Genomic DNA, 25,511 nt, shown 5'->3' on the forward strand with positions numbered 1-25,511 from the left:
ATTCTTTGCTGGATGAGTGAAGGGCTAGATGAATATTGCGATGGGGAGGAGGCCCAGGGATTCTTGGTCCCTTCCACTTGTTCTCACCTTATCCTGGATCACCCCGTTCATTCTGCCCCAGCAGCCCAGGCTCACTTAATTCTAGGTGTAGTAAAAAAAGGAAATAGCTGGGTTGGGGAGGGAGAGGGGCCATGGAGGAGGTGTGGGAGGGAGCAAGGGCCACCCAGCAGCAAGGAAGGAAGGACAGCTATGGGGACAGAAGGGGGTTCCCCAAAAACACCTGTGGATGGGAGCCTCCTCTGTCCCCAAATCAGTGTATTGCGTGCTCACACGGACGAGAGATTTTCAGCATTATTCTCTTAAAGCTGTGTTTACTTCTGGTTGTGTAGATTAAATATTCATGCACTTTCAAGTTTTCGTCAGCCTGGAAAGACAAACACCTACTTATTGGTGATACAACTTCACGTCTGCCTGAATTCCTTAGTCACAAAAGTGGGTTTGCAAGACAGGGAAACCCAGACGTTGACTCCATGATGAGAGCATAATGAATAATAGGAGGTGAAACTTGAAGCGTGTGCCCTGTAGCCCTTTACAGATGGTTTCCAGGTCAACCTATTCCTTGGAGCTTCTTATTTCCAAGATAACTTGGGACAAACTTTATTGACCAGAATCAGAGAAAAGGAGCAGAAGCTGAAAGGCTGAGCTTGGTTGGCAGCTCTGGGCTGGCGTGTGCATGGAGAGCCCCCTGGGGTGTCCCTCTAGGTATTTCAACATAGGCACCCCCAAGCCTTAGATGGTGCTGATTTCCTAATCCACGTCTTCTGTGACTCAGCCCTCGGTAGGGGAGTGACTCAGTGGGCTAGCACTGCCCTGTACTCTGGGTGGAGACCCACTTGAAGATACGCCAGCATTTAGGATATACGAGACTGCAAGTCACAGGACACCCAACCTCAAGTGGCTTTAAGCCCAAGGCTGTGTATTCGTCTCACCGGAGCCATGCAGCGTGTCTGCAACGCTCTTGATTCTAGTAAGGCAGTGTGGGGAGGTGATGAGGGACACAGCCTCTCCCCTTAGTCTCCCTGGGCTCAAATCCCAGCTGGGGTGCTTCTTCGTGGTGGGATTTCCAGCAAGCTACTCCACTTCTCCCAGCCTCAGCTCCTGCCTTTGTAAAATCAGAGAAAACGATAACACCTCCCTTCCAAATTTGTGGCTAGTGCTGTTCATTAGTATATATAAACTGCTTAGCCCGTGCCTGGCTTATAATAAGCACTATATACATCTTAGTTCTAATCAATCATCTTTCTTCCTTAATATCATCCTCTCCTTTGTCAAAAGAGGTTTCTGAAGGCACCAAGCTTCACACTGCCCAGGACAACATGCGGGACAGCAAGGAAGTGTCATGAAAGGGAAGGGCATGAAAGGGAAGCGAGCTTCCTAGTACCTCTCTCTTTAGTGGGAAGAAAAGTCTTTCCTGCACACCTTCATCCTTTTACACTCTAGCCGATAGGTCAGGACTGAGCCACATGGTGAGTGTGGCAATGCCTAGCAAAGAGGACTGGATTAGCATGGGTTAGACCCTTTGTGCTTAACATGGTAGCCACCAGCCTCATGAAGCAATCTTGAGGTAAGTCAAAATGGGTCAAAATTAGAAATCCATCTGTTCAGCCACACAAGCCACATTTCAAGTGCTCAATAGCCGCACAAAGCTGGTGGTCTCCATAATGAGTATGGACGGTTTCCATCCCCACAAAAAGTTCTGTTGGACAGTGCCAGAATCAGAGTTCATGCATGAAGAGCCATCTTTCCCCGCACAAAATCGGGGCTGTGTTCACAAGGAGAAAGCGGAGGTGACTGTTGGGTTGGTAATCAACAAGGAAGGAGGAATGGGAGAGAATGACAGCACAGACCCTCGCGAGATCAGAACAGTGGAGGTGAGCATGGTGGCTGGGAGAGAGACTCAGTGAGGGTAAGGACGCCTCATTAGACCTCAAGTTTACCCAGCTAGCCTCTTCGCTCCCTACCATCTCTCACACACAGGAGCCCAGCCATTGGTGGTGGTGGATATCAGAATTACCAGGAAGGATCTGTTAGACCTCTCATCTTAGTAGCTTCAGTTGCTGAAAGACAAAAATGAACTTCCAGACTGCATACACTCTGGACCCCAAGCTAGCACTATGGCAAGGCTCTACAAATCGCCGTGCCCATGTTGGCTATTTTTGATTGTCATGCAAAATGGGGTAACACCATCTTCCACTTCATATAATCACCATGAGACACAACACATAATATGACAAAGTCCTCAGGAAAATCCTACCAATCTACCTACCAGAGGATCATCACTGGCTTACCCTGGGGCTGTGGGGAGTGGTAAAAGTCCTCTAAATGTTGAAGAAGGAGTCAGTGGACTGCAGCAGGAATGCAGCCAAAGTAATAACAAGAACTAACATGTAGTTATGTTTAACTAGTGCCAAGCATCTACCTTAGGTCGGGAAGTAGCAGAAGGAGATTTGTGCCCAGATATCCTACTAGCAGAGCCCAGGAACTCTGCCCTGCTTCCTCTCCAGAACTCTGGATGACTAAGCTCTTTGGGGATCAGTCAGAGCAATGGTTCTCAGATTCCAGCATGCATCAAAATCATCTGGAAAGCGTGTTAAAACACAGATCTCCAAGCCAGCAATGTGCTGGAGCAAGTTCCTCCCATAGGCTCAGAGGAACACATCATGTGTATCTCCTCCCAAGTGCGTGTTCAATAACGTCACATTGGTAGCTTGAAATCAGTCATAGTGGGAGAATTTAAACCACAAGAATCGGCAAACTCTGGGGCATTTTTTTTTCTGCCCAAGAGGCAGATAGCACCTTTACCAGCACACCATTGTCTAGTCTCCATTCCCAGAATCTCTGATTCAGTAAATCTTAAATGGGGCCTGAGAATTTATGTTTCAAACAAATTTCCAGGTGATGCTGATTCTGTTGGTCCAGGGACAGCACTTAGAGAACAGCTTAGGAAAACATTTCAGAGGGCCCTGAAATGGAGAGCATATGGGTATCCTAAGTCATCATTTGCAAGAAGAACACTGATGATCTCATCAAGGAATGGTGGCTGTAGATGATCCTACATCAAATCAATACTCATAAGAGCTAATGTGTACACAGTGGTAGGTAGGCGGGGACTGTCCTTGTCGTCCCATGCCTTAACGAGTTCAATCCTCCTAACAACATTAGACATATGTTCTAAACTAATAATATAGCTGAGGCCAAAGCACAGAACAGTCAAATGACTTGCGGAAGGCTAGATGGAGTTGATGAGATGTGAACTTGGGCAGTCTGGCTCCAGAGACCTTGAGTTTAACTGCTATGTCACAAATCACAGATGAGAACTGACTGTAGTTTAGCCAAATATAAATCTACTAAGAGTTACCTCAAAAAAAAAAAAAAAAAAGAAAGAAAGAAAGTAAAACAACTTCAAGGAATATACACACAAAAAGGAATTTGAATTTGTTTTTCCCAACTAGACTTTTCTGACTTAAAAGAAAATGGATAAAGGGTTTACATTCTTCTCATTCCTCCAGGATCATGTGCAGAGCGTACCACCAGGTAATGAGAAAGTCATTCTCCTAGATCGGGGGTCAGGAAGCTTTTGCAAAGAACAAGATAGTGAATACCGTAGGCTTGGCAGGTCATACCGTCTCTTGTGAAGCTATTGTACTCTGCTATTATAGTTTGAAAGCATCCATAGAAACTATGTGAGAGTGTGTGGCTATATCCCAGTGAAACTTTGCTTATAAAACCAGGCATTGGGCCCTATTCCGTTACAGGCTATAATTTGATGACCTGTTCTAAATTCATGTAGAAGTTACTCCTAAATAACCAGTAGGAACTATGGCTTCATTAAATTTAGGCAGAATGTTACCTCCCAAAAAACCACAAGCAAATAAACAAAAAACCCACTAGTGTATCTGAATAATATTTGATAGATACCAATGAAAATCTCCTCAGAAGATGATTCATTTCTCTGCTTCTGGTTTGGTTATAGAAGCTCTTCCTTGGTTTTAGATTATGGTAGGAGGCTCAGCTGGCTGGAAAATCACATGACTAAGATAAAGGTCCACAGATCCACAGCTTAGCTTAGCTGTACTCCTGTTGGTCAAGAGGGAAATGAGACAAAAAGAGGGAAATGACCTCATGTGACCACTTCATGTACATTATGAGAGGCTTAGAATCAATTTAGAGTGTAGCTTCTAAGTCAGCAGTATCATCTTTCTTCTGAAAAGAAAGAATAGAATGCTTATTCCATTTTATCTACCGACACTGATACCCAAGAATGGGATGATGGTCTCTAAAGGATTTGAAAATAAGGTGTCCTACATCTGTCTTCTCCTTAACTTTGAGATTGACACCATCTTGGTAAATGCCTCTAGAACTTCTAGAACTATTCTTCTAGGCTCTAACCTGTTCTTGACTCCAGACTCTCATAGCTTCTGATAGTTTTCATAACACACACCCCTGATCCTTCTGCACTCATGGACAAGAAACTCTCTGGACTACCACTGCATACTGATGTAAAGTCAAACTCCTTGACCTCACATTCAGGACCTGAATATGACCTAGGCCATTGTTTTCTTTCCCAGTTTATCTTAAAGGCACCCAGTTTCTAGTCCCACATAATCACCTCGTGAAGAAGGAAGCTCCAAGGGCTTAGACAAGTGTTTCAACCAAAACAACAAAACCACATAGCCATGGGAGAACCATAATCATAGCCAAGAGAAAGACAAAGCTGGAGGTAGCAAGATAGTCAAGAAATCAAAGAGAGGAACTGGGGCTAAGTTTCAGAAATAAAGCAATAGACTATATTTCCCCTTGTCTATGGTGTCTGGTACTTGTTTTCTGGAAAGATCTGGGGCTCGAAAGGACAACGGGGCTGAGGCCCTAGGTCAGCACTTTCCAAACTTACCTTTCCAGGAGAGTCACTTGGATGGCTTTTCACATAAATATGGATAATCCTCATCTCAGACCCCCAGGGAATCTGAATTTTAATAATGCCTAAGGTAATTCTTATGATTCTTATGATTGTTCGTATGAAATTCTTATGATTATTCAAGTTGGTAAAGTGCTGATTTCACATGAAAATCACTTGGAGGCCACATGGAGAGGCCACATGGAGGTGTGCAGGCTGACAGCCCAGCTGAAGTTCCAGGCAATAGTCAAGCTCAACCGCCAAGTATGTGTGTGAAGTGTGAAGATACTTTCAGATGACCCCAGGCCCCAGGCTGCAGGATACCCCATCTGAGGCCCCAGACATCGTGAATCAGAGACAAGTCATCCCCCCTTTACCCTGACTGAATTCCTGGCCAACAGAATCCAGAATCCAATAGAATGGTCTTTAGACATTTTTTCAAAAGCTCACCTGGAGAACTTTTTAAAAAAACGCCTTAACTTAGGTTCTGTCCCCAAAACATCCTGATTTGTTTAGTCTGGAGTAGGATATGGTAGGATTTCTGAAGAGTATCCCATTGTAGGAGTGTCGTAGCGCTCGCTTATCTGTCCCCACGTCAAGGGACAGCTATTTACAGTCATAAAACTATTCTCATTCAGGTCTCTGCGAACATGGGTTTTCATTTCACTTGCATAAACATTTAGGAGTAGGATTTCTGAGTTGTTAACTAAGTGTGCGCTTAACTCTGTAAGAAACTGCTGGATTCTTTCCCACAGGGGCCTCAACATCTTATGGACCCACCACAATGCAAGAGAGCTAAATGCTCGTTTTTCGAGGTCCAGCATCCTTTTAATTTCATGGTGTTCTCCCATGAAAAAAACATTTGCTCACCAATTTGAGATGAACTGTAGTTCTTGTTATAAAAACAGAGTAAATGCTAATTCTTTTCACCTAATTAGAGGACAGAGTTTTCATAGCCGTCGTTTCCAATGGCTGCAAGTGAGGTTTCCTTTTTTCTTTGTCTGTTTCTCTCTTTCTTTTCTGTACCACAGTACAGACTTAAGAATTTTTATTTACTCCATACTTAAAATCAATACCATTTATTATTCTTTTTGATACTCAAAGTGTCCCAAATTTGCCTAATGAGAATGCTGTCAAGTTGGTCCTTGGGCCTTTCAACATGGCTTTATTAGCTTTTGATACTTCTTGCCTTTTGGAAACAAGAAGATTCCTACTCTTACCTTGAAATTTCCTTGAACCAGGCCTAGAATCAGCCATTTCTCCAAGAGGACTGGTTCCTTTAAGTGATACTTAGAAACCACATCTGGACAGACTTCTCGTGGTTTTTTATTCTTTCTGTGGAAATATACACACACCTACACACACACACATACACATATTAGATAAAAATTAAGACATATACATGCATATAAATCATGAATTCATACCAATAATGCCAATTAAATTTTAGTCTTCTTACTTTCTTTGACTTTTTAACTTGTACCTTTTTTCTTACACCAGAAATCTTGATTCTTTTTTTTTTTAAAGATAGATTTACTTATTTATTTATTTGGGGTTGGAGGGGCAGAGGGAAGGAGAGAATCCCAAAGCACATTCCCATTGAGCACAGAGCCTGACATGGGGCTCAATCCCAGGACCCTGAGATCATGACCTAAGCCAAAATCAAGTGGGACACTTACCAACTGACTGAACCACTCAGGCGTCCCCGGAAATCTTGATTCTTCACAAAACTAACATATCTACTAATTTGCTTTATTTCATGCTACAAATAAGGTGGTGTCAAAATCACATCGCCAGTAGTATTACTACTACTCATAAAGCTGCTGAAGGAAGTCTGAGATTTCTGTGCAGTTCTTTCTTACATGCTTCCCATTAGGAGGTCCATGCAGAGGACGGAGTTCACACGTCTCTGGAAACGATTCTTTCTCTGTGCGATTATGTTTCTAACTTGGTGTGCATTTAAGTGTATTTTTTCCCATTTGTTTGAATTTCAGGCTCTGACCTTCTACTCTACAAGCTCCCTGGAGGATTCCAGCTATGGTCAGGGCATCACTGAGCTTCTGGTTTGTTCTCTCTCCTCTTTCCCTCTCCTTGAAATGGCTTCTCTCCCATTTCCCTTCATTGAAACTCCACATCTTTTCTTTAAGGCTCACCTCCCCCATCCACAGCCCTCCCTTTGATCCCATTCGTCAAGAAGTAGCATTTCCTTCCTCTGGACTCCAGTGCCTTTTGACCATTCCTGATGGGATGTTAAATGTTCTACCTTGCTTTATAGCCTTTGGGTCAAGGGTCTGTAAAGTTTTGCTGTAAAGGGCCAGACAGCAAGTATTTTCAACTCTTCAAGTCACATACCTCTCTGTACATTCTTTTTCTTCTTTATAGTTTATGTACATACTCTTCTTATAATGTACATACATACTCTTTTTCTTCTTTATAATTCTTCATATTCTGAGGGGGCAAGACTAACAAAAACAGGGGATACCTTGAGGTTTGGCACGTAAATATTTTGCCAACAACTTCCTGATATCATCTTGTTACTCTTGAGTAACCTTGGGGGCAGGAAAAGTCTTACTTGCTCCTGCATGCCCCACTTACAGCAGAGCACACAGGGAAAGAGATGCTCACCCAACATGTTTTTGGTTCATGAAGATACAGTATTATGAGATGGCATACTTACAAGAACCAGTAATTAACCCAGAAAATTGAGCTATCCAGAACTATAAAAGCTCTATGTATAAACATAGAGCCTTGGTTACAGACAGTAACCTAGAGATGGTACTATCCAATGTGTTCCCTCCCTTACCAAGCCTGTTTCCAAGGGAGAGCAGGGGCTGGCAGTGGTGTGTTGGTGCAGATCGTCACAGGCGTGGGAGTTCTCGGGACCACACACAAGCCTCAGAGAGAAAGACAGAGAAAGAGTTAATAGCTACAAATGTCCAGGAACAGACAGGATGGCAGAGAAGGGAGTACTTCAACTTCCCTCCTTGTGACCAGAAAGTGGGTCCCAGTTCCCAGGAAGGTATTAGCCCCTGCCCACGGAGGAGATTCCAACAAGGTAAGAAGGGAGTTCTAGTTTCTTGGAGCCTGATTCCATTTCCATGTGTGTCTGAAAGAGGAAAATAATCTGATATCATGGGAGAGGGAGAGAAAGTAGAAATGCTCTTTAAAAATTTGTTTTCTTATGTCCGAGGAGGTTTGTACTGAGACTTTTGTTTCTTCCCTCAACCTGTCATATCTTAAGCCATAGGTCGCTGTAAATTAAAAGGGCATTTAAACAAAATGAGTTTCTCTGAATAGTATTAACCTCGTCAAGGGGTTACAAAAAGGGGTGACAAAATCTAGAAATTGTACTGATTGATGCCTTTTAAGCAAAACCAAGCCAAACATCTGAACTATTTCTGCCGTCTCTTGCATATTAAGATGTAACACATTTGTGATATTTGTTGACATTTGTTATACTTCTGATGAACAATTAGTCTGCAAGAATATTAACAGGAAATTCCATTCGTGAGATAAGCAGCTGTTTGTGCAAAGCTTCGCCAGATCATGGGACCAAAATCTTCTTTATGCAACTACCGTTTACTGAATAGTCAGCATTCCTTACGTATCCAAAAGGAAATGCTTTGAAAATAACTTTTCTGGCTAATTTTGACTCTTCCATTTTCCTAAGGAGAAAATAACTTTCATGCTTCCTTTGGACTCTTATACTGGCAGTGTGCAAAGTGTGAATATTTAATAGCGTCCTTCGTCACCATGTAAATTTCAAATAGTGGGCATTGCCAAGTGACCAACTTGAGTTACTTCCAGGCTGTCATAGAAGAATGATAAGGTGAGTCTTAACCCCAACTCCACAGCATGCCATAGTGCATTATTATTTCACTCTGGAAGTAAAAACCGAGGGCCTGGCATTATATGGAACACGCTCTGGTTCAAAAATACGGACCTCTTCCATTTTTGAGCTATTAAAACATTTCCTATAATAGTGTCCTTGCAACATTTATTTAACATCCTGGCAGTGGCCCGGAATACATCTCCAAAAGACTGAGAGGAAAACGAGTGGTAATGAACAGATTAGGGGGGCGCCTGGGTGGCTCAGTCAGTTCCGTGTCTGCCTCTGGCTCAGGTCATGATCTCAGGGTCCTGGGATCGAGCCCCACAGCAAGCTCTCTGTTCAGGGTGGGAGGTGGGAGTCTGCTTTTCTCTCTCTCTCTCTCCCTCCCTAATAAATAAAATAAAAAATTTTTTAAAAAGAACAAGTGAAGGCACAATGTCATCACGGAAGTGGTGTAGTTCTACATGTGTACTAGAAAGGCGAGACATTCCTCACTAAGCGGCCAGGCTTTTATCACGGATTCACTCACAAACCATCAATCACCAACTGCTAAATACCATTCCCGTCTGCCTCTTCCTTTCTATCCCAACTGCCTCATCTCCCCCTCTTCTCTACCATATAATGGACAAAAAAGGAAATGCGGAAGGCCCTTGGCTATATTTTCAAGTAAAAGCAAAAACCGTAATTTTATCTGCATCAGTAAAACATCTCCGAGCAGGCATTCTCAATCCGCACACATTTATTTATAAATGACACACAGGCGCTTCTCCCAACTAGAGCATTAAATAGCAGTAGAGTTTAGTGTCATTTTTTTTTTTTCAGATTAAAGAGTACATCTGCACCCAGTTTTCTTCTACTCTGTCCTTGCAGACATTTTGAGGTACAGATGTCCCCTGCAACTTGTGAGTCCATTGCTCAAAACAGCCACCAGACAAATTTTCTGAAATAATATCCGATCTTAATTCAGACCCTGGCTGAAGTCCTGCCGCGATGGTCTTTAGCTTTTACTTGACAATAGACCCGAGACCATCATGGATATCCTTCTTAGCTGATGACGGCCCCAGGCCTGGTTACAAAGATAAGCCGGTATCTGCTCAGATAAACAGAACCCCCCCCTTCTACCAAGTCCTTTGCTCTAGTCTTGCCGAAGTTGGGGCGGCGGAATGCAGACAGAAAAGGCTCTGCCTGCTCCTGGTGGTTCTTGTCCGTCAGGCTCTTTTCCAGTTGAGAACACCCCAAGGATTTAACTGGTTGAAAGTCTGAACTACGACTTCCCAGGAGGATTAAGAAGTCTCCTTTCTAGGGAAGGCGGTCAAATAATGCAAACTTCCAGTTACAAGATAAGTAAGTCGTGGGGATACAGTGTGCAGATGCCATGGTGACCAGAGCCAGCGATACTGTATTGCATATTTGAAAGTTACTAAGAGAGCAGATCTTAGAAGCTCTCATCACAAGAAGAAGACTTGTGAATGATGTATGATGATGGATGTTAACTAAGCTGATGGTGGTCATCATTTTGGAATATATATATATCAAATCATTATGCTGTACACCTAAACTTAAAACAAGGTTATAGGTGGTAATTTTAAAAATTAATACAAGGTTATACATATTAATTAAAAAATGAATACTATGTTATATATATTTAAAAATAAATTCATTTTTAGGTTACATGTATTCAAAAATTAATATTAATCCTTCGAATTATTAACTTGACATTTAATAATATTAATTTAATTAATAAATTAATATTAATTAATTTAATAATATTAATAAAAATAATTACATTACATGTATTCAAAAATTAATACAAGTTTATATGTACTAATTTAAAAATTAATACAATTAACATAAAATAAATATAAAATGGTAATAATAATGAAAAAAGAAGTGTCTGCACTCTGCTGCTAAAACCTCAGCAAGACTAGAGCAAAGGACTTGGGGAGGGGGGGGGTCTGTTTATCTGAGCAGATAGCGGCTTTTCTTTGTAGCCAGGGCTGGGGCCATCATCGGCTAAGAAGGATATCCATGAGGGTCTCAGGTTTATTTTCAAGTAAAATTCTTTTAAAGAATTTTAAATCCTGGAGTGCGAGATGAATCCTACTATTGACAGACAGGAAACGTGCCCATGTACCTTCTCACTAGTCCCGACTGGCTGTAATTATAAACTACAAATCCCAAAGGCAATCCCAACATGCACCCCAAGACCTCCTCCACTCCACATCACGCTCATTATTTCATAGCATCAACTTGGACCCAATTTCCCCAGCCCATAGAAGAGCTGTACCTCGCAGTCAAGTCTCCATCAGCGGGATCACCATCCGCCCTACCTCCCATGCAGCAAACCCAAGGCCTATGCCCAATAGCTCCCTCCCCTTCATGCCCACGTCTATACCCCTACCCCTCATCTCGGACAAGTCAGCCTCTCTCCTCTGCCATTCATTAATCCACGCCTTCAGGGCCTCTTGCTTCAATGATTATAATGGTCTCCAGGTTGGTGCCCTACCCCCCAGGGGCTCCATACACTAGTTACAGCTCTGGGGCAGTTATCTTCTTAAAAAAAAAAAATCGGCTTATGACATTTTTTCCCAATTAGCAACTTATATTACTACTCTTCGTAGATGTTGTCCGCAAACACTTGTTCACACGCCTCTACTAGTACAAAGTTCTGAGTGCACACCTCTACAATGATTATTTATTCAAAAATTATGAACATGTATTACTGTGTTCATATCTTTCTGCCCGTTATAAAATGATACACACATGAAAATAGATGTTAAAGTATGAACTGATCTCTATGTCCTATTTTGGACATGGGGTGATGAAACTGTCCTATAACCTGATTATAATGGTGGTTACCCCTCACACACACACACACGTTTAACAACTGGGTGTTAAACTCCACAGACCTGTGCACCAATAAAAAGTCAATTTTACTGCTTGTAAATTTAAAAATGTATTTTAGAAAAGTATGAGATAACACTCAAAATAAATAATTTTAATATATTTACCCACTAGCAGTTGGATTACCCTTTGTATCTTGAGTGTACATACGCCATGGGAGGATCACAGCATTAAATTTAAACGACTCAGATTGTCATCCCGGCTGCTATCAAAGAAGCAGCAGGAACATCTTCAAGTCATTGGGGGGCTTTTCCACTCATTTTGTAATGAGGATAGCTCCAGCTGCATGATATGGAAACACACAGTCAATATGAATCACAGAGTGTCTAACTACTACAAAATAGAGAGTAATTTGTGTTATTCTTCTAGAACACATACTCAGTCTGTATTTGTTTTTGGGACCTGCCCACAGTAATGACACAGAAAGGCACTGGCTGGAATGAGCCAGACCAGGGAAGAAATACCTACAATGCTAAGTTAAAATCACCTCTCACATTAAAGGAACCTCAAAAATCTGGATGCGGGGTGCCTGGGTGGCTCAGTGGGTTAAAGCCTCTGCCTTCGTCTCGGGTCATGATCTCAGGGTCCTGGGATCGAGTCCTGCATCGGGCTCTCTGCTCAGCAGGGGAGCCTGCTTCCTCTATCTCTCTGCCTGCCTCTCTGCCTGCTTGTGATCTCTGTCTGTCCAATAAATAAATAAAAATCTTTAAAAAAAAAAAAAGTTTAAAAAAAAATCTGGATGCAGAAGAGCAGCCCAGAAGGAAGTTAAGGAAGACAGATTGGGATGGGACTCCCACCCCCTCTGCCCCCGCCAGGTAAGGTCTCATTCTGTATCAACTACTTGGGGATTGAAAACTTGAAACCAACTACCTCGGTGTGGAGCAAAATCAGATGCTCCATCTCCCATTTCACCAAGATAAACCCACACGGTCTGCCCGTTTGCCAAAGTGAGGAAAACATGTGGAAGACTGAATGGGTAGACAGAAAGGAATCTTCCAGGTGTTCTGTCGTGCTACCCTTCAAGCTTAGAGAGCACCGCAAGGCTCGCCCTTTTCATGTCTTCAGGCTACTTCACAGCTCTGTATTTGCAACTCTCTACTCCACAGCCAGCTTGCTTCGGCTCTTTAGGATTTGTTTTAGCATCCCTGATTGTCTACACGTGTGTATGTTGTTGGAATTTTCTTTTGAACCCGTTGTAACGTCTTATTAGTTTCCTCACTTCATCTGTGTGTTAAAGAATATATTTGAAGGGCACCTGGTGGCTCAGTCTGACCCTTGGTTTCAGCTCAGGTTGTGATCTCAGGGTCATGGGATGGAGGCCCTCCACCTCCACCCCGAGTCAGACTCCGCTCAGCAGGGTCTTCTCTCCCTCTCTCTCTCCCTCCCGCCCCCCAAAATAAAAATAAATGCATACATCTTTAAAAAAAAAAGAATATATTTGATACATGTTCATCTTCATGAGAATCATAATTTGGCCCTTGGGGGAAAAAAAAAACTTTCCTTTTAATGCCAAGAACCCAGGAAAGCCTGGGAGACTTGTCACCTTATCAGAAAGTGTATCCTCATGACAGATGGGAGCAAAGAACCAAAGGAAATTTTCCCTCTGATTAATTTTCTGTTCTCTGAACAAATAGATATGCTGTAGTCAGGGGGCAGAGGGACTTCAGCTGATCTGAAGAAAGACAACTTTGCAGATAATTCTGTTAAAGGTGAAACAAAAAAATTTTAATTGAAATTTTTATCTTCAAATCTACCGCAGGCTACAACAGACATTTGATCCTGGCCTCTCCCTTCTCTCCATTTCCAGCCACCTACGTCTAGAACCTTCTATTCAGGCACAAAGAGTACGCCCCTCACCCCTTGTGCTCCCTTCCTATAGAATGGGGGAAGTGGAGGGGAAATCCTCTGTCCCCCTTTTACCTCCTCCTGTGACAGGGTTCCAAGACTTGCCCGTATGGCTTCTTACATCTTTTCCCAAATGTTCATAAAATGTGTACAAATCTCTATGGCTCAGATGCTAACAGTTCATCTGTTTGCATGAATATCAAATTAAGAAAACTCATTATTCCCACTTTGCTCTAGAGGTTCACATTGGGGGTAGAACTGTGTTTGTAGAAGAAAATCCTTGATGCCCCGTGGGGCTAGAAGGTGAGGCCCTGAGCCTGTCACTTAGAAGCAAATTACAGAAAGATAGTTAAGCAGCCCTGCCTAATGAATGAGACAGAGCTGGATGAACAGAGTTGAGTGAGGTGAGGGAGAGCCAAGGCAGAGGAAGAGAGAAGAAAGAAGGAGGAAGGGGAGGAATGGAATTAAGAGTCCGTGGAAATACCCAAGAAACATTTTGAAGACTAGGGGAGTCTGTTATTCAACTTTAAATGAATAGCTCTACAGCTCTGCAGTGGGACCTCCTTGCCATCAACCTGCCAGCAGAAACCTGCCACATACCACTGCTTCACATGTGTTGTATTTTCATGGATGGAGCAAATAATCAGGGGTGCCATTGTCCATGGAAGGGTGTTTGAGCAGAGCTGATCTTGATCTAAGAAAGCCGTGGTGGGTAACACAATTGATGCCGGGTTTACTCAAATATGTGACTCAATGCGTCTGGAATCTTTGAGATCCTAAAGTAGACACTCCTTGAGGACAGGAGGATACAATATTCCTTTTCTCCAAGCAGAGCAAAATGGTTGCTTCAAGACAGGTGATGAAAGATTAGAGCCTCAGTTTACAAATTTTAATGAATTAATAAGTACTGAAATGCCATTTGTCATAGCTTGTGGGCCAAGATACAATGATTGCTAATCCAAATGGTTATCTAAAGGCATTTCATGTTCTTATATTTATTATGTGATGTAATATAGTATTATTATTTGTATTGTTATACATATTTTTCTTTGGGGTTAAAACATTCCATATTCTTTGGTGGTATCAAGCAGTGTGTCAACCCTTGAGGTCACTATTGTTCTTAAATATTCAGTGTAATAATATTCAGTGTAATAATAAGTGTAATAGTAAGGAAGTATAATAATAGTGTGATAATATTCAGTGTAATTCAGTGTAGTTATAAGTGTAATAATAAGGAAGATTTTGAAGATGTTCAGGTCCTGAGTACCTACCAGGGGCCAGAAGATGATGAGTTCTAGAGGAACTGTTAGGAGCTGAATCATGTCCCCCCAAATTCATACATTGAGGTTATAACCTCCAATATCTCAGAATGTGACTGTATTTGGAGATAGGGTTTTTAGAGAAGCAATCAAGGTATCATGAAGTCATATAGGTGGACCCTAATCCAACCTGACTGGAAGAGGAAATTAGGACACAGAAGAAAAACCATGTTAGGACACCTCAAAAAGATGGCCATCTTTAATCCAATGAGAGAGACTTCAGAGGAAAGCAGACCTGTCAACACCTTGCTCTGGGACTTCCAGTTTCCAGAACTGTGAGAAAATAAATGTCTGTTGTTTAAACCATCCAGTCTGTGGTATTTTTTATGTCAATCCTAGAAAACAAAGAGAGGGACCATGTTTTCCAAACTAAAAATTAGGACATGTGACCTGACAAATACAAATAGTTTCTAGTCAGTTGACTGTATTTGAAATCTAGCCATACCTAATGCATAGCCTTACTTCCAAATAGGACTTAACTTAATCCTAGAAAAATACTTTTACTCAATTCCCTATAAAATCTTTTAAAAGGGGGCTCATTTGCCACCACTGAGAAGACACAATATCTCCATTCTGAAATTGAAGGTTTACTGTCATGGATCATTTTGACGCCATTTAAAAACTAAACCAAATGTAAGTTAGAGAGGATTAAGGCAGAAACCCATAGGCTTTTTGTCCTCAACATATAACATAGACAAAATTATCGTAAGGGCACACTGTTCTATATTTAGGAGACCGGAAATCTAAGAACCCGAATGCCTTCAAGAAGACAAATCCTATAAGAGGAGTCGCCTCCGCCAGCATGTGCAGACTCTTAGGCTGACAAGTTACATAATTAGAAAACACCTGGGGGGTGGGAATGGGAAGGAATTATTTCAAACTAAATATTCTTTAAGATTTAAATCAAAGAATGCATTGGAACCTAGCCATGGTTGTTGATACAGTGCATATGAAACCCAGTGCCTGTTTTCTCCCTCACAGCTAGAATTTTTAAATCAAAGCTCTTATTTATTAATAAGCACTACACAAAAATGCTAATGTGTATATGTCAAAAGCCCTTTGGGGATCAAAAAAAAAAAAAGAAGAAGAAGAAGAAGATGATGATGAAGCAAGTGGAATCCTTGTCAAATATAAATACAAGCCAGTTGTGAATTTTGTTTTTCCTTTATCCTTTCGTCAGAAAACTTCAGACCCACAGACTTTACATTGTAACTCTGCATTTCCATTTTCTGCACAGGTTATAGAAATACAGCTAACTAGAAAGGAAAATTAAATTGTGACTATTAGTGGAAAAATTCAATTATTTGACTCCTGGGGTAAGATGAAAAAGTGGAACCAAATTGCAAAATTACTCAAATCACAAAAACCAGTGAAGAAAATAAGAAAGGCTAGGGGAAAACGAGTTACATCAACTGTCCTTTTAAAAATGAGGAGGGAAAACCCATATTAAATCCTTGGAAAATGTTGCCCAGAAAAAAGCTGGGTGTTTCCAAAGATGGAGAGAGAGCTCTTGGCCTGGTATCCCCGGAAACATTGCCAACACAGAAAGATGACCAGGTAAAATGTTAGGGGAAAATATCCCTAATTTCTCCCCACTTTGAAGGAAAGCAGCCTAAGGGGATAGGTATGTAGCACCCCAGGGGACAGGAGTGGAATGTCTCCCTTGAATAAAAGTCTCAACCCATCTGCCCACTGACTCTCCCACCAGGACTGTTCAGGGAAAAGAGAATATGTGTGAAAGCCCATAATGGTCTCTATTAACTCATAAGCGTTTCCAAGGATGAGGGACAAAAGAGAAAATAAATAGTATGACAAAATGCCTGGTGTTTGTGAATTGAGTAATTTTATAATTCGTTTCTGCTTTGTCATCTTACCACAGAAGCAAATAATTATGGGGGGTGAGGTATGAGGCCTCTGCACAGAGGCCTCCTTTATAACCCTCTCCCGCTCTTCAGATCAAAACTGCCATCACAATAGGTGGAGTATGGAATACCTCTGCTGTTTAGGAGCTGTGTGACCTTGGACAGGTTACTTAACATCTCTTAGCAGCAATTTCCTCATCCATAAAATGAAAATTATTATGATACCGACATACAAAGATAAAATGAGTTAACATATACAAAACAGCTAGAAAAGTGCTGAGCGTATAGTAAACACTCCATTAGTTCTGATTAGAATTATTTTTTTTAAGATTTTTATTTATTTATTTGAGAGAGAGAGCACAGAGGGACACACAGAGTCCCCAGTGAGTAAGAGCTCCATGCAGGGTCTTGATCCCAGGACCCTGAGTTCATGACCTGGGCCGAAGGCAGATGCTTCACTGACTGAGGCACCCAGGCACCCCAATGACTATTACTATCATTGTCGAATTCTCTAAGTCTTCTTTCTCTTTTTCTCTCTGGCTAGGGCAGGTATAGGATGGCCCATGAAGGGTCAGGTATTACCACAGCTACTGGTGATTTAAAATTAAAAAATCCAATGCCTGGGTTAATGAAGCTCTCAGTCCTTGGGAGAGGTGAGGGGCAAACATAAAAACTAATGACCCCCCAAACCCTAGCAGTGATTTCCCCAAGCTATGTATGGCACAGTGCTCACAGTCAGGAGATTTCTGAGAGATCCCCACTGCTGATACCAGTATCCAGTCCATGAAGATACCAGCGGGTCCCACTCCTCTTTCAATGGCCAGACGTGCTTTGGTCATTGTTAAATACTCTGTTTTTTGTTCTTCCAGCTCTTCCTGCTCTGTGTTAAGCAAGAACATCACAACCCTCAATCAGCCCCTTCTTGTTATATCTTTTGCACAATTTGCCACTTGGGTAGGGTACATCAAAGCCCCACAAAAGTGATCTCTTAAGCTCCTGCATTACATGCATAAGTATCCTGACAACATGTACCCACGTTCTTGTCCTTCATTCCTCTTGAGTTATCACAGCAATCCAGCACATGTATATTTCACATACTATATTCTTTTTTTTTAAAGATTTTGTTTATTTATTTGACAGCAAGAGATCATAAGTAGAGAGAGAGGAGGAAGCATGCTCCCTGCCAAGCAGAGAGCCCAATGCGGGACTCAACCCCAGGACCCTGAGATTATGACCTGAGTCGAAGGCAGAGGCTTAACCCACTGAGCCACCCAGGCACCCAACACATACTATATTCTTAATCTTCTTTTTATTCCTTTTTCCCCATTCCTATAATCCTGAAGAACAAAGAATGAAAAAACATCTCAAAAACAACATTATGATGTCTGGCCGTGCTAACTGTGCACCATTTTGTGAATAAAGCTCCAAGAGTTGTGCAGTCCCCAACCTGAACAACCAGATGCAGCAGCTCTGCCAGCATGAGGTCTAACAGAATGTGTCTAACAGAATGCACTTTGGGAGCATGGTAGGCAGAGGGTTCAACTCTATTTAAGAAGATCAGGGAAAGCTGTACAAAACAAGTAATTGACCTGAATCCTGAAGCACGAGTAGGGGTTTTCTACCCTTTCAAAGTTCTGGGGAGGGTGTTGTAGGGAGAAGAAAGAGTGTGTGATGAGTCATGGAAGCATAAAACGGCACAACATCCTAGTACTGCAAGATTAACAAGGACTGGGGAAGACCAGAGCAGAGGAGATAATGGGAGGACAGCTGGAAGCAAAGCTGAAGACAGACTCATGTGGGGACTTTCATGCTATGTCATAGCATCGGAGTATGGGGAACCTGGGAGGAGGAGGGTGTGAGGCCCATTCCTTGGAGAGAATGGGCTACTGGAGGGAGCAAGATGGAGTCTCTCATGTCAAGCAGGGTCCTGGATCGAGCAATGATACGAGCAGTTAGGGGCCTGCTGCTAGGAGATACTGCCCAGAATGGCATCTGCTCACTCCCCAGAACTGATAGAGCAGAACCAAAGGAGATCTGCAGGGGCTCAAGACCGACTTAATCCAAAGGGAGGATTTTGGCAGAAACTGTCAGATCTTCAGACATGACCCTTTTCTGTCTGACCACTTAAAAAAGACAGCTGCCGCCAAAGGCTGTGCCCGATTGATCTCAGAACAGAACCAAGATCCTTCACTGCTTAAACCAAAGGAGTAGTAAGAGCAGACCAGACGGAGGCTTTATCTCAACCATACGCCCAGACTGACTACATGTATGGTTTGTTAACTTCCTAACACTCTGTTACTTTGCTTGTTGTGTGACTCGTCTTGTGTTCTGCTTCATGTGCCTTGTATGAAGCCAAGCTATTCACGTGGTGAAATGTCATTGAGTTGGAAATCCTGAGCCAGCTTTATAATTATATGAATCTTGCTTTATGACTAAAAGAAGCTGACACTGTGGAAAGACACAGCACATGCATATGCCTTCAGAGCCTGTTACACATGATCAGAGATCTGTGCTCTAAAGAGAGCACTACAGCGGGGTAAATAAATACAAGCCTACCTTGGGGAGATCACTGGAAAGCTCTCACCATCGTCTGAGAACAAAAGATGGACAATCATGTCCATGAAGATTAATGCAGAAATTCCAGAAGCATTTGAAAAACACAATATACAAGACATGTTGACCAACTGGACTAGAGGATACATGGCAGGAGACTGGGATGGCTATCAGAACCCTAGCTCTCGTCACTGAGTAAAAGACAGTCCACCCTTTACAAGTTCGAAGGTAGAAGAGAAGCTGGTCTAAAAGGGTTGAAATAGGTTGAATGCAGAGAGCCCATGAGCCATGGAGATAAAGCTAAAGATGAATCACCAACTGGCAATTTGCATCTGGAGTTCAAGAGAAAGATATGAACTCTATTTCAAAGTCACGAGAGAAGGTGACAGCATGTGAAAATGAACAGTGGAGATAGCTAGCATGGGTTATAATCCAGGGACTTTGTAAAGGCAAACAGACAAAATGCAAGGTGGAGGAGGATATTTTTCTTTCTAATGGGACTTGAAACTATCAGTGGAAGCAAGATAAGGATAAGGCAAAGGACAGATTGAAGAATGAGAAAGAGAGTATCACTAAAACTAAGTTAGGAAGAGCATTTAAGGGCATAGCTGAAGGCGGTCTTAGGCACAGGGATTTCAAAAAATATATTTTTTTTTTACAATTTTTTTTTTTTGAAAGAGAGATCACAAGTAGGCAGAGAGGCAGGCAGAGAGAGAGAGAGGAGGAAGCAGGCTCCCCGCTGAGCAGAGAGCCCGATGCGGGACTCGATCCCAGGACCCTGAGATCATGACCTGAGCCGAAGGCAGTGGCCCAACCCACTGAGCCACCCAGGCGCCCTCAAAAAATATTTTTTCAATTTGAATTTTAATTCAAATTGTGTTTTCAATTGAATTTCAAATTTTCAAATTGAATTTCAATTATTCAATAAATATCTGCTAAGTAGCTGGGCATCAGAGTCAGCGTCATTCTTGCACTCTTGGAGCTTCAGATCTGGTGGGGTGGTGGGCATTAATCAACACCTCATACAAATAAATGTAAAGTTGCCACTGTGACAGATGCAGATTTACAGATGACAGATGTAGATTTATAGGCTGCAACAAGAGTTTATAATTATAAGAACTGACCTACTAACACATCAACGAAGGCTTCCTTGTGGAGGTAACACATGTCAGACACACCACTGGGTGAGATATGACTCCAGCCCATAAGCTGGAGCCAACTAGAAAAGAGACAAAAGGAGGATTCAGTATGCACAAAAGTCTCTGCAGAAGTGGGGAATATTGGAAGAGCCAGGATGGAAAGACAAGGTGGCTGACAGAGAGAGTGGGGTGGAGTGTGGGCAAAGATGAAGATAGGAGATGTAAGTAAGACCAGACCAAAAGGACCTTGTAGGGTATGTCCAGGGGGGTTGTCTTCATTCATAAAGAACTAGGAAGCCATTGAAGAATTTTAAGAAGAGCTGGGGACAGAGGTCTTATGATGTCATTTGTATTTCAGGAAGTTGACTTTCTCTGTAGCCCAGAGAATGGGTTAAGTGAATCAGGAGAGGACAAGATAGACCCTTTTCTGTCATCCTCGGAAGAAATGACTGTCACTTGGAAAAGATGGTGGTGGTGGAAATTGAGAGAACAGATAATTTCAAAGGATATTTATGAAGTGAAATCTGATAAGATAAGGTCAAAGAGTGTTGAGGCTACTTCATAGATCTTCAGTGTACACAGACCTGTAGATTGCCAAAGTTAAGTACACTGAAAGTGGGTTGGGTTTGGGGGAATGATCATGAGCTTACTACTAGATACAGTAACTTTCATGTGTCTTTCAGGCTTTCAAGAGTCGATATCAAGTGGACTACCAGACATGTGGGCCTGGATCTCAAAGGACACATCTAAATTGTAAGTATATACAGTAGGCATCTATAGAATAAGACTGTTAATGAAAGAATGTGGAGGAAAGGAAAAGGCCCAATTTGGAATCATGAGGTCCTCAAATAATCAGTGGGTAGAAGGAAGATGGCCAGACTGAAGAGAAGAAAGAAATGGCCAGAAAGATAAGAAGAAAACTAAGATAGTTTCATGGCACCAAAAATAAGAGATGAGACAGTTTGAGGAAGAGGAAATATTCAAGAATGTTGCTAAGAAGAAAGACAAGAGTAGAAATGATCATTGACACAGAGGTAGAGCAAAAACGGTTTTCATGTGGTAATGGAGCCAGAAATCACACTGAAACCGGTTGAAGGATGGACAGGAGGACAAAATGGAGACAATAATATAGACAGTTCCACCAAGAACTTTGGCTGAGTCATCGACTGAGAATGAAAGGGACAGAAGCTGAGAAGGTGCCTTGAGGAGAGAGAGGAAGTTTAGATGAGCAGCTGAGAGTTATTAAAGACACAGATGGCCTCAAACCAGTAAAAAAATATATATATAAGAACTGGGGAGACAGATTTCCATTAATTTGTAGTGGCACCAGTTTGCCTGGGTGGGCAATTCTTTCTAGCTATCATAGTCTGAACTTAGTTGAGAAATACCAAATTGCGGTCACAAAAGGAAAAGAACAAAGAAAAACAACACCACCAAGGAGACAATGAAGTCGAGAGACTTGAGAGAAAGCAGCTCAAATTGTCCATGGAGCCCTGGCTCCATATGGAAGGAATTGTGGTTCTAAGAAGGCTGATGATTTTAGCTGGAGATGAATAAGTCAAGGGATTAGGGACCCCAGTAAAGATGAAAGGCATGTTTAGGGGAAATTCCACGACTCTTAGAATGCTGAAATGGTAGGAGAAGAAGATGCTCTCGATGTCCCCCAATATCTCTGCGGCGATCCTGATTTTTACGTTCCCAACTCTGGCCAGACCATGACTTGCTTTTGACTTCGTGCCTTTTCAGGCCAGAAACACCGAGTTGTTGATGTGCCCTGGAAGCAGTCAGCCAATGACCTATAGGAATCAGTGAATAACTACCCCCAACTCCTTCACCTTCCCCTAGATGAGATAACTCTAAGGATGTTCTATTTCTTTCGCTTCCTTGTCTCTATCCTCCCACTCTCCTGCTGGATTAGCTCCCAATAAACCACTTGTGCTGGAATCACTTTTCAGGGTCTGCTTCTTATAAGTCTCAAACCAAAAGAGGAAACTATTGCTGCTAACGTTTTCAGAGATGACACTATTTGGGGGTAAAAGGATGAAGAAGCTACCAGTGGTAGAGCTTTGCCAGAATGCTGCAGAGGTGAATGCTATTGTTTCTAAGACTGGGAAGGCCTAGATGCTGCCATGTTGGGGGTTATCTACACACATGTCAAATTGTCATGGATGGTGACCTAGATGAGACCTTAAACCAAGCACCGCAGTTTTCCATAAGATGGGAGAAAGGGTAGAAGGCCAATGGATAACAGTGATCTATGACAGTGGAGGGTAGATTTTGGTAGATGGTGTGATCCAAGATGAAGAGGATTTTAAAAAAGGAGAAATGAAGTAACATCTAGGCACAGAAAAGTGGATGGAGGACAAGGTTGACCTCCCTCCCCCAGATTAAGAGGGAAAAGAGAAGTCCCCACTGGAGAGGACCTAATTCAAGAAAAACAGTGTCCTTGTGGATGGACTACAGATTAGTCTACAATGGGCTGAAGAAATAGAATGTCTTTACAAAGGACAGGATGGAAGGTTCTGGATTGTACAAGAGGCGATGAACCAAAGTGGATGAACTCGAGAAGACTATGATGTAGGGGGAAAAATCAACTGGAGGTTGGACACTCTGAGCGGTGCCTTGGCGTAATACTCTCCAGCCACCTTCTGAGGCAGAATCCTGGGAAGATGAGGCCCCTGATCACATGACCCATGTGTGTAGAATTGGAGGAATGGAACCAGGCCTCTGGCTCTTGAGGCCATTAGTCAGGATTCTGTGCTGTCCCTGAGGGTCGGAGCTCCAAGGACCGCTTCCAAAGCAGGGACAGGAATTTGCACTTCTATTATGCAGTACTTACACTTTTTTAAAAAATGGTGCACAAAACATGCTTGTGTGGGAATATACAAAATAATGAAACAATAAAAAGTAACCATGCCAGGCACCTGGGTGACTCAGTAAGTTAAGCATCTGCCTTCAGCTCAGGTCATGATCTCAGGGTCCTGGGATCAAGGCTGGTGGAATCTGGTTCTCTCTCTCCCTCTGCCCCTCCCCACATTTGCACTGGTACTTTCTCTCTCTCTCTCCCTCTCTCAGAAATAAATAAAGTCTTTAAAAAAAGAGAAAAAATAAACCGTGCCCATGCTCTGGCACCATCATGGTCACCTTCTTTTTTTTTTTAAGAAATTCAGGCCTTTTTGCTGCCATTTCCATCGAAGTAAACAGAATTAGCATCCAGCAGGCTGACATTAAAAGGCTTATTATTATCTGTCCTGGATTCATTTTAAAAAGGAATCTGTTATGTACCAACTTCTGGTTTAGTCTGTGTTCTTTGATGCATTACAGAAGTTAGTGCAGAATAGTTTAATCTAATAATCTCTTGCCCAGAGGAAGTGAAACTCGCGGTTGGGAGGGTAGGGAAAAAAGAGGTAAGTCACGTGGTGCGCCCTGTGGAGCTCGGCACAGATTCCCCTTCAGGAGCGAAGGCTGACTTCCCTAGCTGCTGGCAGTGCTGCAGGCCCCAAACCCCCTGTGTGTCACCCCCGTGGGTGCCACTGCGAGTCAACTGGCTGGAAGGGGTTTCTTCTCTCAAGGCTGTATCTCCATCATGAGATGGCCACATCCATGAAGGCCCTACAGGGACACAAAGGCTGAGCCCCCTTGCCTCAAGATGAGTCCACTGGGTGGGGCCATCTTGATTCCAGAGCTCCTCAGGCATCAGCCCAAGCCTTTGGCATCATAGCTCAGCCTCCCTCACCTAATCCCACTCACTCTCCTTCCCTTCTACAGGTGTCCAACTCAAAAATGCTCCTTCATAGACATGCTGTACTGATTCTCCTTCACAGAGCTCTGAGGATCCACAAATGACACAGTTCCTTGAAGAAAAACTTCAGGAAATCTGATCCGATACGGGGACATTGGCTTGCAGAAAATATAATGCCATCTGCTGGGTGTTGGAAAGGGGAAGAGAAAGAGCTTGTGCTAACTCCCATGGACTTGGAATTAAATCCTCACCTTGTATTTTCTCAGGGAAAGAAATCGCTGAGGAATATTGAGATGATGTCTGAGGAGAGTTCAGCGGAGGCGCCTCTTTGGCTCAGTCAGTGGAGTGTGCGACTCCTTATCTCAGGGTTGTAAGTTCCAGCTCCACATTGGAGGTAGACATTACTTAAGAATAAAATCTCAAAAAAAATAAATAAATAAAGGCAGTCTCTGATTTTCAAACAAATCATGCCATAAATGTTTGTAATTCAAAATTCATTACCCCCATGGAAGCAAGCGTATAAGGGAAGGTTAGCTCAGATCAATAAAAATAGTTGCGTGTGCCAATCACTATGCCAGACCCAGGGGTACCAGCTCTCGTTCCTCCAGAGGCTATGAGTTTGCAGTGGGGGAATCTCCTACGTCAAAACACAAAAGCCTGCCCAACTGATATGTGATTCTAGATATCTCTCTGACCATTGTTGTTGACACCTGCTTACGGAGGGAGAATCACATTCTTAGTTAGAACTTTGGACACCAAAACCACATTTCTCTCCCACTCTTGTCACATCTTTTAGATGCTTCCAAAAATCGGGAACTTGATCACATGAATATCATCACCCAATATGTTTATTACTGCACAAGATAAAAAGGAGTAACCAGGATGTCTGGGTGACTCAGTCAGTTAAGTGTCCAATCCTTGATTTTTGGCTCAGGTCAGGATCTCACTATAGTGAGATCCAACCCTCATCTAGCCCCACGTTCCATGCAGAGTCTGCTTAAGACTCTCACTCTCTCCCTCCGCCGCTACCCCCACCTGAGTGAGCCCTCTTTCTCTCTCTCTCTCAAATAAATAAATAAAATCATTTTTTTAAAAAATGCTGTAACCATAACTGTATTTTCCAAATTAGGTCAACAGTATTAAAGAGGTGTTGCCCAAAGTTTCCATGGCAAAATAAGTTAGGGAAACAGTAAGTTTTAACTGGGGTCTTTGCTGGAGAGCTTCTTAAATGACTCAATATGTTATGTCCTTCATCTCCTAAAAAGTGAAAAATGATAGGAAGTAGTTTCTAAAATTCTTTGACCGAACTGAAAACCATTTTGTGCTTAGTATTTGGCCTGGAGTTAGGGTAGCACAACCAT

General features: G+C 42.4%; 1 long non-coding RNA gene across 1 annotated transcript in view; it reads left to right on the plus strand.

Annotated features, from left to right (window-relative positions):
* LOC122895859 overlaps positions 1 to 24,408 on the plus strand; it is a 51,255-nt gene extending 26,847 nt beyond the window's left edge. Inside the window, exons 2-3 of the long non-coding RNA XR_006382330.1 lie at positions 21,092 to 21,161; positions 24,177 to 24,408. This is a non-coding gene — a long non-coding RNA (uncharacterized LOC122895859). The remainder of the gene's footprint in view (positions 1 to 21,091; positions 21,162 to 24,176) is intronic.
* Positions 24,409 to 25,511: the final 1,103 nt, after the last annotated feature.

This window comes from Neovison vison, chromosome 1, assembly GCF_020171115.1.
Source record: "Neovison vison isolate M4711 chromosome 1, ASM_NN_V1, whole genome shotgun sequence".
Classification (NCBI taxonomy): Eukaryota; Metazoa; Chordata; class Mammalia; order Carnivora; family Mustelidae; genus Neogale; species Neogale vison.